Consider the following 14,416-nt stretch of genomic DNA (forward strand, 5'->3'; position numbering starts at 1 on the left):
GACCCGACGGGAGGACCAAGGCGGGGGCCGCATCCCCGTCGCCCCCCCAGGCTTCTGAATGCCCCCCTTGGCACCACATGCTGCGCCAGAAGTGGAGGGGGAACTGGCTGGGCGGCCGGAGCCCGGCTGCCCAGCCTAGAGGAGGTCACTCTGTCAGGGCAGGCAGCGGTCCCAACTTTCTGGGTCTGCTAGCCATTGGCGGGGGGGGGGACTGTGGGGGGGTCCCAGCACAAACTGAACTCCCTCTGCTATTGCTGCCTGCCGTTCTTCAGCCTTTCTAAACCAGCCCTTTTGGGACAGGACACCTTTAAGATGGGTGGACTTCAACTCCCAGCATGCTGGCTGGGAATTCTGGGAGTTGAAGTCCACAGATCTTAAAGCAGCCCACTTGGAAAAGACTTCTAACGGACCCCGTGGCCCCTGAGCCCCAGCTGCCCCCCCAGACTGCAGGGTCCCAGAACTACCCTGAGCAGAAGCAGCCCGGCCCCTCTCGGCCAATGCAGACCCCTGGCTAAGGGGCCCAGGCTCCACCCCAGCCACAGGGCAAGGGGGGCGAGGGCAGATTCAGGGCACTGGGCAGCAGGGCTGGACTCCACGGAAGCCGCTCCAGGCTCCCAGCCCAGCCCAGCCCCTCCCCATTGCCCCCCCCCCCGTGTTCTCCTGCAGAGTCAGAGGAACTTTCACAAATTGCTCTCAACCCGGAAGACGGTTTGTTGTAAGCTTCATCCTCCGAGGACTTAATTATCTTCCCAGCTAATGATTTTGCAGGCATCCAACCTGCCCCGAAGGCAAAAGGGCCAAAATATTTACTCACACTGGGTTGCAACAGGAAGTCTCCTCCGAGAACAACTGGCTGGATCTGCATTGAGGATCCAGGGGAATTTGTGTTTGTCAGACACGGACTAAATTATACCTTCCATAATAGAGTGTGTGTGTCAACGTAGACTTAGGAAGCCCCGAGGCAGAGGGGCCATTCCCTGTTTGGGTCCCTGCAGCCATCCCCTCTGTCCCTGGGATCAAATATTGGCAGCCTGGTCAGGGGGGGGGGCTGCCAGACCCCTTGGGGCAGTCTTCCAGGTTGGGCCCCAGCGCATGAGAAGGGGTGAGACTCCGCATTTGCCCTGGGATCCCCCTGGAGCATTTACCCTGCTGACCATGAGCATCTCCGCCATTGCACCTGCTTCCAGCTGTGCAAAATACAGAAGGGGTAATCGGGATGGTGGACCACCAGGAGATCCAGAGCCTGCAAAGCAGGTTGAGAACCCCAAACAAACATCCCACGAAAGGAGCACCTGGTGACTTCCAGGATGTTGCCAAAGTGAATTGGACGCATCTATGACTCATGGGGAGCAGGGCAAGCTCAACCCTGTGTGTGTGTGTGTTTGTGTTTCCCTTCCGGCAAGCGGGCAGCCCAATCCAGCCTCAGTCTACCTGGAGGGATCTCCGTGGGGGAAGGGACGGACAGAGGGATCTCTTTGGGAGGGTGGGGGAGGGAGATGAGGGTGACCGCACAGCAGTGGGCAAGGATTGGGGGGGGAGGTCCAGGGAGCAGAAGAAAACAGGCTTTGTTGAGTTATACTTTGCTCCCCCCTGCAATTCCAGCTGTGCCAGAGGCAGCCTCGGGTGTGTCACTCAAGATGGGACAAGGGGAGCTGATCCCAGGGGTGATTCGGTCCAGAGAAACGTTCACCACCAAAGCGGTGCAGCAGTAGGGTGGGATCCGCCCCCTCCCCCGGACCCTAAGCCAGCTGGTGGGTCTCCCGTGGCCCCTTCCTGTGGCAGGACCAGGCCCTGAGCCTCTGTGCTCTTTATGCAAAGCTTCCATGGAAAAGCCCTGGAGAGGGAAGTGTGCCCAGTGCCTCCCAAAAGCAGCGCACGGAGCCTCTGGCCCCTGGGGGCTTCCTTCCACCGGGCCGGGCTCAGCGCTGTCTTTCAAAGCCCAGTGCTGGGTGGGAGGGGCCCCTCTCTGGCCTCCTCCAAAACCAACAATTGCTGCAGCCAAGCAGCCCCCCTCCCTCCCTCCCTCCCTCGGAGGCTCCTGGGCGAAAAGGCAGGTTTGGCAGCCTGCGGAAGCTGCATCCGGTTTGGCCTCCCTCCCCTCCTGCTCTGCAGCCGGGGACAAACCGGGGCTCAGCTGGGTCTGGGGGGGGGTGTGCTCCGAAGGCCCCCGGCTGCACCCCTCTCCCCCAGGGCAGCTCCGGCTTCTTGCTGTTGCTCCACAAAGGTTAAAATTGGGGCTTGCCCTCCAAAAGATGGGGCCAGGAAACCCAGGCAGCTGCTCCCTCTCTTGGCTGGACAGGGGCCCCTCCCTGTATGGGACCCACAGCTCAGCTGTTCGTGGCGTCCAAAGTCCGGTTCCGGGGCCCTTTTATCCCCCTTCCCTTGGGAACATCCCCTCCTGTGGAGCCCTGGGAGGCAGGTGGCTCTGCCCCTCGCCCGTCTTGTAGTTTCCAGGTGGTGCAGCATAGACGTCCTGCTGCTGCTGCTGCTGATGGGATGGGCAGGTCCCACCAGTTCCGGGCCAAGGCTTCTCCCACTGGGGAAGCATTTTGTGCTGGTCTTGGTCTGCGACTGGTTTTTTAAAACTTGGATTGTGAGCTGCTTCCATGAGGAGACCTTGTGTGACTGGGCAGAGGAAAGCTGGGCAGACGTCTGGGAAGGCAGAGAGGGGCCCAGAGGGCAAGGGGGCAGGGGGGGCAGAGGCCTCCCTCCCAGGCTCTGCTGGAGAGCACCTGGAGGGCCATCCTGGAGGCTTTCTCTGTCCCCAAGCAACCTAGCCAAGGGCTCTGTAGAAGCTCTCTGGCCTTAAGCTCTGGGCAAACTGGCAAGCCGGCCCTCGTGCAGGCAGCCTCTTCCCCAAAGACGCCTCCTCCTGGCCTGTTCTGTTTCTTGGGGATATTTATAGCCCAGCTGGATGCACCTGCCCAAGGCTGTAACTCAAGAGGGCGGCTCGGATGCCAAGGCCAGTGGAGAGCAGCCGCACGCCACCCAGTCAGGTCCCGGAACCAGCGGGTGCCCTCCTCACCGAGGCCCTTTCCTTTGGCCTGAAAGGGGAGCTGCTGGGGGGTCTCCGATCTTCCGCCCAGCAGCACAAAGGCCTCCTGGGCAAGAGGTCCTGGTCTCCCCCCCAGGCAAAGCCTGGAACAATTTCGCTTGATCTCTCCTGCCGCTTCTGCCCTCCAGCTCAGAGGAAGGGCTCACGTTGCAAGCATCTAAAGAGGGCCAGGAACTCCAGATGTCCCCCTGGGAAGACTCCTGGCTGGACGCCCAGGGCCCCTTCTCCAGGCTGGAGGGGGGAGTCAGCTGGGCCGGTGCCACCCAGAGACAGGAGCCCCGAATGACACACGAAGCACCCCAAAACTTGACTTTCTTTTAAAAAAAATTCTTTATTAAGTTTCTACATATAAAAATAGAAAGAAAAGAAAAACAATATTAAAGAAAGAAAATGGACGGACAAATGAGCATATAAACTTAGACAACATATAAAACATATCCAGTTTCAGTGGTGGTAGTAAAAATGTTGGTGGCCCTCCACTGAAGTTGCATCATCTCTATTTGGGCTGGTTGGAATAAGAGGGAGGGAGACCACTTCTCTCAAACTCTGTGCTGCATGTAGCAAAACGGACAATCCAAACGAAATTAAATAATTTGGAGATGTTGACCACGATTGTTTATTTGCTGTTAGCAGCCGACCCAGAGGGTTCCTGCCCTGAAGGCTTCCCCTCGGAGCCTTCCCTTCCCTTCCCTCCTTTAACCCGAAGGGGGAGGGTCAGAATATCCTGGTCGGGATTTATATGCCGGGCAGGATGAATGTGGATGCTTGGTTTTAAAATTGGGGGTTTTAGGGTATCTTTAAGTTTAGTTTCCTACATGTTTTTTGTATTTACCTTTGCCATGAGCCGCCCTGTGTCCAAGGAGAAGGGCGGCCTAGAAATCGATCAATCAATCAAATAAATAATTGTGGCGTTGACTTCTGGCCACTAATAGACTATCCGTCAGCCTTGGGGATATTTTGAGTGTTTTACTTCTGACGGAAAGAATGGGGCCTGGCGCATTTCAGGTTTCCAAATCTGACATTCTGAGTAATGAATTGGTCCCGGGAGCTCTTGCCGCCATCTCCCCCCCTTGAGCTTCTAACAGGGGCCGTCAACAGAGCCACCGTGGGGCTGGTCAAGCAGGGTTGGCGGCACCCGGGAGAGTAATTGTTGTGCATCCAAAGGTTTAACACCAACAGACCTAATGGGGGGGGGGCTCTGCCAAGGGAAGCAGGCGGTGGGAGGACGGGGCTTCAGCGCTGCCAGATAACTGACCGTGGCAGCTGGAAGTTGGACAGCAGGTCCGTTTCATCCCCATCTGCTTCAGCCTCCATTGACCCTGCAGGACAATGAGCCGAGTAAACAATGGATCTTGGTCTGGCACATGAGTCAGGATGATGTCAGTGGACTCTCCTTCAGGTCAGGCCGCAGGTCGCTGAAGAAGCCGGAATCCAGGACCGAAGGCCATGGGGAAACTCGGGCTGCGTTTTCCAGACAAAACCAGTTGCCTGCAGGGCTTGAACTGGGTGGGCGGATCAAGGTGTTATAAAGAATCAAGCTACACTTTGGAGGTGTCAGTCTGTAAGGGCCATGACCGACCAGTGACGGTGACGATGAGGATGAGGATGGGAGGTCAGGCAGAGTCCAGTCGTTGCTCAAGCAAGAATTCAAGTCTGGTTTGGAGAGACAAAGGAGAAAAAAAAAGGGGGGATCGCGCCCCTTCCCTGAATCCTGGGCAAGAAGCACAGAAACGGAACCACTCCAAAAGAGGCCACTTAGAATGAGGCTTTTATAAAATTTGGGGGAAATTTTATGAGTCGATTGAAAATAATAGTTGGTTCCAGAAAGCCGGAGCCACCACAGAGAAGGCCCTGCCATGCGACCTTGCCAACCGACACTGTCCAGCTGATGGGACCTGGAGAAGGCCAACCCTGTGGGCCCTTATTGGTCACTGGGAGCTATGTGGCAGAAGAGGGGTCATGTAGGGCTTTATCGGTGATAACCAACATCTTAAATTGCAATCGGAGACCGATTGGGAGCCATTGCAGCTCGCGTAGTGTTGGTGCAAAGTTAAGGACCAGTCACTCTTTTTAAGAGAGGCTGAGGGTCGGGTGATGTTGGGAGAGAAGCAGAGGGACCCTGATTGTTGCCGAGAGACCTTTTGCTAAGGAATATACGACGTTTCAGGTCAGCGCTCCAGCTGTTGGCTTCCAGTCTTGTTTTCATAATTCTGTCCTTCCTAGCAGACAGGGAACATTTTTGAGCGATAAAAAACCAGCTGCTGGGGAACAACCGAGGAGAATGTCAAGGACACCCATGAAAGACGCCCGTGAAGAAAATGATGAGGGCGAAGAAAAGGGGGAGATGGCAGGAGGAAAAATGTTAAATATGACTGGCTGCGACCAAAGTGTTCCAAATATCCTGGAATCCTTTCACCCGAGTCGTGGCGGTGGGGGCCTTCCCGAAGGTGGGGGCTCTTGAGGCATCTTGCGCCCCACCCACCCTCTGAGTTGGGGGCAGCTCCCTCCAAGTCAACCATGGATAAATCCAAGGAAAGTTTCAGAAAAAAACAGAACATCTAATTCAACTACATAGGCCGCTTAGGAAATAGTCAGACACCGTAAGGGTTTTGTGACTCCCGGTGTTTTCTTTTGTGTGGGAAATGGGTCCAAATGGCTCTTTGAGTGTCTACGGTTGCCGACCCCTGGTTTGGAGGAATCACCAGTGAACTGAACCTTAGTGGCACAGTGGTTAGAGTGCAGTACTGCAAGCTGCTTCTGCTGAATGCTAGCTGTAGCTCAGCAGTTCAAATCTCACCACTGGCTCACGGTTGATTCAGCCCTCCTTCCTGACTCTAATGAGAACCCAGATTGTAGGGGGCAAGAGGCTGATTTATCAACCGCTTAGAGGGGGCTGGGAAAGCACTAGGCGCTGTTGCTATTGCTAACTTGGTGAATATACGCCTTGCCTGAGCCAACAGGGCTGCTCTGGGGCCCCTCACTTCAAGCAGACAACTAAGAAGACACCCACACAACAGCAGAACACCACGACCGGCAGGTTCTGTGATTGGCGGCCACATCCGCTCCGAGGCCGGGCTTGAAGGCATTTCACGTCTTCTGTTCTTCAAGCCCCCGATTGCCAAATCCGCCTCCATCCAACGCAGCCTTTCCTCCACCATCAGTGACGGGGGTTCATCCCTTCAGGGGGAGCAGCCAGGTTGACTCACCGGAAAGCAGAGTGAAAACGGCGGCGACCTCATCACTTCCTCCCGTGAACTTTCAGGCATCTGCTGACTTGCAATCGGTCCTGCTGGAGACGGGTGGGAATCACCTTTTTTGCAAAGCTTTGCTTCATTGCTCAAGACATCCAGCAGGCCAGGAGCCCTTGAGGGACGGCCGGGGGGTCTTCAGGGGGTTTCTCAACCTCAGCCAAGGGGGGACTTCAGCTCCCAGAATTCCCCAGCCAGCCACGTTGGGCAAAGCCCCTGCAGTTGAAAAGCCCTGACGGTCTTCCCTTCAGCCGATGGTTCCAAGCAGTGGACGAAGACTTCCGCTCTGAGAGCCTTTCGGCGGAGAAGTTGCCTCCTCTGCTGCAGACCCTGAGATGCTCGGCCTCTCTTGCCCACGGAGGCTCCGTTGGCAAAAGCGGCCACCTTACCAGGGAGAGCAGCGTCAAGGCGTCATTCCTTAGAATGCACCAGCTGGATCGGATGTCAAGAGGAGCCCAAAATAAAGTCTGTGCAAAGAACTGAGCTCTGGTTTGGGAAGGAACTCTGAGCCCACGTTGGGATGGTCAGGGCAACCGAGGCAGAAGGCCCAGCAAGAGCAGGATGAGAGGGGAGTCAGGCCGTCAGGGCTCGCCTCCCAGCCCCCCCCATCTGCCCTGAGACAGCCCCCCCCCCCAGATCTGCTGGGCTGCTGTCATCCTGGGTTCACACAGCTCCCTAAGCCATCACATCCCACGGCTCTCTCGCTTGGCTTCTGACTACGCCCGCCTGCCATTTGCCAGGGCTACAACATGCCATGCGTGAGCCTAGGCGATTACGGCCGACTCAATAAATCAAGGCCTAAGGCAGTGTTCCTCAAATGGTGGGGTGGGCCCCCCTGGGGGGGTGCAGAGTGATGCCGGGGTGGGGGTGATCCCAGAGAATGTGCTATTTTTTGACGCAGGGAGAAGGGCGCACGTCCTACCTGACTCTTGAGCCTGTACCTCCGTCCTGTTCCCCAGCGCTGTGTCCAGGGCAGCTCGTTCTAAAAGAGTTCGATCAAACTTCATGAACTTGCGAGATGTTTTCTGCCCTGGACACAGTGCTGAGCAACGCGACGGAGGTGCCGGCACCAGGGTCAGCTGGGAGGCGCATCTTGCGGTGGGGTCCAATTTGGGGGTGGCAAGTCAGGCGGGGGCGGCCACTTCTTCCTGGGGGGGGGGGCATAACAGAAAATAATTGAGAAGCCCTGGCTGAAGGTGGTGTCAGAGCATTGGGCCCTGCCCTCTGCGTGGGTGGGAGTTGCCCTCTCTCCCCCTGGGGCTGCCAGTTGGGGAAGCCTCCACTGAGCTGGGTCCAGAGCAGGGGGTGAGGGGCAGCCCCCTGCCCAGGCAGAGAGGATCTGAAAGGGTGGGCTGGTGCTGACTGAGGACCCCTGGACTCTGCTGTGGCGGGAGGAGGGGAGACCGAGCTTTCCAAGAGCCCAGCTGTCCCAGGGGAGACGCAGAAGACCCGGCCTCTTCAGCAGAATGGGGCCTTTTTGGGGTCCACAGGATTTCTGCCGAAGCCCCCCCCCCCAAGCTTCCCTAAAAGTCATCCAAGGGGCCCCCTGGTCTTCTCCAGGCCTGGACAGAACTTAAGGAGGGGGGTGTCCCTAAGTGTACCAGCGTGCCTACCCCCCCTGTCCGAATGTTTCTCTATTATTCATACTAGTATCCTTGTATACTACCAATAGGTACTTGACAAATAAAGTAAATACATAAATAAAATAACCCGGAAACCTGAGTTGCCCTTGGGCATATCCACTCTGGGCTTGAGGGCGCCCTCTGCTGGAGCAGAAAGATAATGCCCAAGGTCCCCGTAGCCTCAGAGGCCAGGGGTGCCAACACACCTCTTTGGGGAAACAGACTCCCTGGAGGCAGACCCTTTGGGCAACGTCTGGTGCTCAGGCCTGGCTGGACTCCCAAAGGGACCCCACAGGTAAGAGGGGAGGTGTGCTGGCTAAGCAGCCAGGCCTTGTGGCTTCTCTTCCCCACCCGGGACTCACGGTGAGAAGGAAAATCTCCCTAACTCACTCCCTAACAGTCAGGACAATTGACCAGTGGAACAACTGGCCTCCAGAAGTTGCGGGTGCCTCATCATTGAAGGTTTTGAAAGAAGGGACTTGTCTGGGAGGGTTCAGGCAGCTGCGATATAAGCTGGGGGAGCTGCGCAAACCCTCTTGTGCAGCCACGTTAAGGCCCCGCTGGCAATGCCCACACAGAACCCTGGTGGTTTTGGGCGAGTGCTTGTGGCGTTAACAGTGGGGACGTGGGACACAGAATGCCGCCAAGGGAGGTTGGGTGGAAGCTGCGTCTTCCCGCCTCACTTCCAGGCTAAATTCAGACGTCACACTAAGCCAGGATTGGTTTTCTGAACGGGCGGTTGAAGAAGCCTCACATAGGTCACTGGGAGCAATTCTCCTGGATTTATAAGCGACCACGGCAGAATTCACACCCAGGGCCGGAGTAAAATGAAGTCCATCCATGGACAGAGAGAACCTCAGGGAGCTGCTTCCACCAGCTGACCATCCTCAGGCCATGTGGCAAGAAAGGCTGAGAGCTGCTGAGGGTCTCTCTCCCCCAGGGGGCAAAAGCCAGACCCTCTGGGGCTGCAGGAATGGGTTGGGTGGGGGGTCCCGCCCCCTGCTTCCTCTCTTCTGGGGGGGGGGCTTCTCCCTCTGGCCTTTGATGCCCACCTGGGAACCGAAGATCCCAACAGATGTTCCCCAGCTGGCCCAAGCGGATCAAGCCAAGCCCGGATTCCATTCCCCATCATCCGTCCCCTTCCCTTGTCTTTCTGTTGATCCAAACCTGCAAAAATACAAACAGCCCCCCAGGCAAAACCACCAAATCGTTCAGCCAAGTTGCCTTATGCAAGAGCTGCCCATGAGATCATCCGTGCGTCTCCTCCCCCCCCCAGGAGAAAAACCCTGCCATGAACTGGATGATGTCATTCTACCTGCAGCCACCTCCAAACTGCCTTAGATGGACATAGCTGGGCACGGAGGAGGCCTCAGCAGCAGGCAGGCCCCAGGAGGGGGGGGAAGCAAGAGGGGGGGGGGGGTTCAAAAGCAGGAAGTGGGGCTTTTTCCTTAAACTTCTGCCTTTTCCTTGCTGGCCATTATTTGGGGGCCAATTATGGTCCCCCAAGCATAGAATAAAGCTGCAGAGATTGTCCCAGGCCTCAGGTGGAAGAGATGGTGAAAAAAGAGGGAGAGAAGAGGGTCTAGTCCCCCCCCCACTGCCCCATGGTGAAAGTTTCAGCCTCCCCTTTCTTCGAGGCCAAAGGTTGCACAAGGAAGGAAGGGGGGGTGTCCCCCTTTGGAATGGGGGGAGCACCAAGAAAGGAAACCCAAACAATCCAAGCCGCCCCGAGTTTGCGGAGAGGGGCAGCATGCAAATCTAATAAATTATTATTATTAATATTATTAATATTATTATTATTATTATTATTTAAATTAATGACTTCTCTTCCCCCTCTGCTCCTGGGTGTTGCCATGCATGCGGGGGGTGGGCAGTGAGCAGGTGGGGAGTTTCTCGGGGGAAGCGTAGGGCCCTGGGGCTGGGGGGCAGCGAAGGAGGCAGGCAGGCCGGCACCTGTCTGGATTTTGTGGTTTGGGAAGAAAGGCTGAAGGGAGGAGGTCCGGTCTTCCCACTCCGGGGACTTCCAGGTTTTGACAAGGGCGAATGAATGAATGACGGGGAATGCCGTCATCCTTGGGAAATGTGCTCAGGCCCGTCTGACGCCTTCTGCTTTTCCCAGGGCTGCAGCTGGCCACTTGGGGGGGAGGGGGACCCTGGGGGCCTGGATGGAGAGGCCCCACGGCTGGTCTCCCCGCTGCCCCTTTGCAGGGAGGAAGGGCTGCCTTGAATTCTGCCCCATCTCTGCACCAGAGGAAAGGAAGGAAGGAAGGAGGGAAGGAAGGAAGGAAGGAAGGAAGGAAGGAAGGAAGGAAGGAAGGGACTTCATGTCAGTTAGTTGCTTGGCCTTCCTTCCCCCCAGGTTAAAAAACAGCTTTCCTGAGCCCCTGAAGGACTGGACGGGGGAGCTGCCCCTTTGAACAGCAGCCGCTGCAGAAGATGGAAGGCAGGACCTCCGCTGTGCCTCCCTCTGGAATGTGGGCCTGAGGCGAAGACTCCCCATCCGGAGAGAGGCCGGAGCAAAATTCCCGAATATGGAGCTGATCAGGCTGCCCCCCCTCCCCCCTCTGTAGCCTCTGTTTTGTGTCTTGACTACTGCAGGGGGGGGAGACTTTGTACCCCTTGCCAAGCTTCCTTTGCATTCAGTAAACACAACCGCCTCCCCCCCACCAAGAGAGGCAGCCAGGTTGGGGGGGGAGCAGTTCCCGGGTGGTGCCAGTCGGGGCCAACTCTGGGCATGGTCAGCTCCAGGAGAGCTTGGGGAGGGGGGGGGGCTCCAAAGCATGTATTTCCCTTCCCATCTTTTAAGAGAGGAGCCTTATTTGGAAACTGAAGGGTGGGATTCTGGCCCCCAACCCCCCTCCTGGCCCAAGCCGCTAATCCAGGGGGGCTTTGAGAAGGAATTAGACCCCGCCCCCTTCCTGCTCCCAGAGAGGGCTGGGCTGGCCCCATATCCTGGGGGGGGGGGCTTCTTAGCTGGGCTGTGACAGGCTGGACCAGGAGGATGCTGGTCGGCTGCAGAAAGCCACCGGTCACTTTTATCACAAGGGAGATCAATTTTCATTTTGAAAAGGAACGGGGGGGGGGAGGGAGCATTTTCTGGCCCTCTGGACACTCTCTTACGAGGGATGGGGGAGATTTATGGGCATGACGTGAGCGTGTTCTGTACTCTCAATTCCAGAGGACAGAGTGGAGCCCTTGGAGGGCACGAGGGAAGATGCGAGTGGGGTCAAGGCAGCCCACCCTCCCAATCTGCTGGAGGGACATCTCCCATCCTCCCCACCCAGCCTTTGCTTCAGGGAGGCACTGGGTACCCTAACTGACCCCTATGGCTGAACCTGGTGCCACATGGAAGGTTGATTCCATTTGCAACTCTACGCCAGGGCTTCTCAACTTGGGTCCTTAAAGAGAGGTGGACTCCAACTCCCATAATCCTGGGACTTGGAATCCACCAGTTGAAAGAGGCCTGGGTTGAGAAGCACCGCTCTAAGCCGCAATGGCTGCTTCACCCAACAGGTCAACCCAGCGCAAGGCAGCCAGGTCTCTTCGCCTTGGGGAGGACCAGCTGCTGACCCACAGTTACACACACACACACCATTCACACAACGCACCCAATGCCCCATCCTCCAGCCTGGCTGCGTGGGGAGACCCCTTTTTTCTGGCTCCTGCGACGCTTCCAGGATGAAGAACAAGGAGGATGGACAGCTGCCTCCTGCCAGCACAAAACCAGCGTGGTCCTGCCAATGGTCAGCCCTAAGGCCGAGAGTTTGGCACTGAGCCTGGAAATGAACTGGAAGTGAAGTGAACTCTTGTGAATGAACCAGTGAGATGACGTGCCAGACAAAAGACCCCCCCCCCTTCCCCTTTTTTTTCAAATCTGCCCAACCTGGAGCACCACAGATGGTGACAACTCGGCTCAGGAATGCCCCTCGGCCAGCCACAAAAATGCCGAGCATTTCTGAATTCCTGAGCTCGGAAGGTTGGATGGCAACCGAGGCCGCTTGCTCACTTTTCCTGTGCTGGGCAGTTGGAGCCTTTTTCCTCCTCCAAAGAGCTTAAAAGAACCATTGCCCCAAATGTTGACCTTGTCCCCTCCTGAGAGCACAGGCAAATTCTGTTTGTGTGCCCAAGGACCCTTGGCCAATAAAGAATATATTCTATATATTAATTAACATAAGAATTTAGAGTTAAATTTAACAAGTATCTAATATAAATGTGTGCTATTTCTGTATTGATCTGATTAGAGTTAGGTTTTTATTTTTTGTAGTAGTTGGACTTCTAAGATAAGCGGAGCAATGGCAGCTCCTTGCGTGTTTAATGTTGTACGTCTTTGTTTGTCTTTTTAAAAAATACAATTAAAATATATATTTTTAAAAAGAAGAATATATTCTATTCTAATCTATTCTGCTCACCTGGCTTGGTTCCTACCCCTCATCCTCTGATGAATTCTTCTCCAGGGCCAAGAATTAGCTTCTGGGGTGCATCAATGTCTCTGTGCATACACAAACTCACTGGTGATGCTTCGACCTTGTCCACAGCTCTCACACTGCTGGCTGCCTGCTGGATTTACGTTCCTCTAAATAAAGGATCTGGGGATCGGCTCAGAAACCGCCTAACCTCATTCTTCAAGGGCCGCCCATATTTGAACACGCTGTAGTAGCCCAAAGTAACACAAAGGAGCCTCTGGCCAGGACGGGGGATCACCGCTGGTACCCTCAGCACCATTACGCAAATGGACACAAAGGCAACCAGTTCCAAGGTTCTCCACTAGGTGGCCCCTGTCCTGCTCCTGTGCAAGGCGAGTGGTCCATGACGGTCCAAGGATGCTGCACTCAAGTGAGCTGCCCATCATTTCAGAGAACAGCCCCTGAGCAGCTGCGACAGGCAGAATTGTTGGGGGGCTCATGAAAGCAACGAAGAAGGAAAGAGCGACTTGGTTCAAAAGTTTATTCAGGGTCGATTCCAAAACAGCCTCGTGGGCCCAATCCTCCCCTCGTTCTCTGATCCTCCATATACTATTTGAGTTTAATCCTCACTTTTTTTTGGTCCAAATGAATTTATGAATTGTTTTATTTAGAGTATCAAAGAATCTTTTATTTAGTTTAATTGGAGGAGTTTGAAATAAAAATATTATTTTAGGTAACACGTTCGTTTTTATTAAAGCAATTTTGCCCATGAATGATAACGGAAGTTTAGACCATATTTCAAGACAAGAGTGGGGGGGGGGGGGCATAGCCGCCCTTCAAGATCCAGTCCCCTTTTGGACCGAAGCAGCACAGATTCAACCCGCCAGCAGTTTGAAGCTCTTGGCCAGCCAGGGCTGTTTAGCTGGAGGAAACATCGACGGCCTCCGGAATGGGCCCCATCCGAGTCTCTCTCGCTCCAGCCTTGGGCCTTGCTGGGTCCCCTCGGCCTCTGAGCCCCCAGCCTCAAGCCTTGCTGCCTGCACCATGTGGCCCTAAACGTCTCCACATTCGGTGTGAGTTTTACAATTGGGGGGTGGAAGAGTTGTCAAAAGCTGAACACAAAACAGATCAATCTAGAAAAAGCTGGTGAAACCAGGACATTCCTCCCTGCAGCAAGGGGGTCTCGCAGGGCAGAAACAGCCATTTTCTTATTTTGGGCCGGCTGGTGACACACTTCATGGAGATTGGACTTTCTATCCACACGGACCATAAATAGGCTGGAGGGCAAAGTCCACAAGAAGATTTTGCCCCCGATTCTACAGCATGACCCACCCGAAGCGAACCTGCGGAGGGTCTCCAGCCCCCACCCCGAGCCCTCTGCCCAGCCCTTGGGGGATGTGAAGGCTGGGAAGACTCTGCCTGCATCCCGTCTAGTGCTTCCGCAAGGGCTGGAGCGGAGTGGCTGGTTCCCAGGTGAGAAACGATGCTGAAGAGACCCTCGGGGGTGTTCAGGGTGGTTTGAGAAAGCAGGCAAATTGCAACCCCCCTTCTGGGAATTCCTGCCAGCCCAGAGTTTGGTTGGGTGAGACGGCTCAGCCAGAACGTGTTGAGGAATGGCCCTGTTTTCAGTCACGTTGCAGTTTGCAATAAGAAGCACGAAGGACAATTTTACCTTAGCTAAGAAGTTATGTCACATTAAAGGAAAAATCTTTGAAACTGCAGCTTCTCCCTCAGATGGTTTTTTCCCCCTAAAATGATTCAGTTCAGAGAGTGGGTCACTGATCATCTACTGGAAAAATACGGTCTGGTTTTATTGTTCAGATGTTATGTAGATGTGGTCTTTGCAATTCCTAATACCTCTGACGCCCTTAGCAAGACTTGGGAAACAAGAAACAACAAGAGAAAAAAGACCAATCTGCATGTGACTAGTCCTCAGGGGCCCATCCATCCAGCGCAAGAGCAGCTTCAAGTGACACAATCCCAGGTCCAACTCCACCTCTTGGACCGGTCTGGTTCGCAGCAGTGAAATATTTAGAAATAGGGCTGGGCCAGACCCCTCCCCAAAAGAAAGTCTCCAGAGAAACAAGA

The sequence above is a fragment of the Erythrolamprus reginae genome, chromosome 10 (assembly GCF_031021105.1).
Source record: "Erythrolamprus reginae isolate rEryReg1 chromosome 10, rEryReg1.hap1, whole genome shotgun sequence".
Taxonomy (NCBI): domain Eukaryota; kingdom Metazoa; phylum Chordata; class Lepidosauria; order Squamata; family Dipsadidae; genus Erythrolamprus; species Erythrolamprus reginae.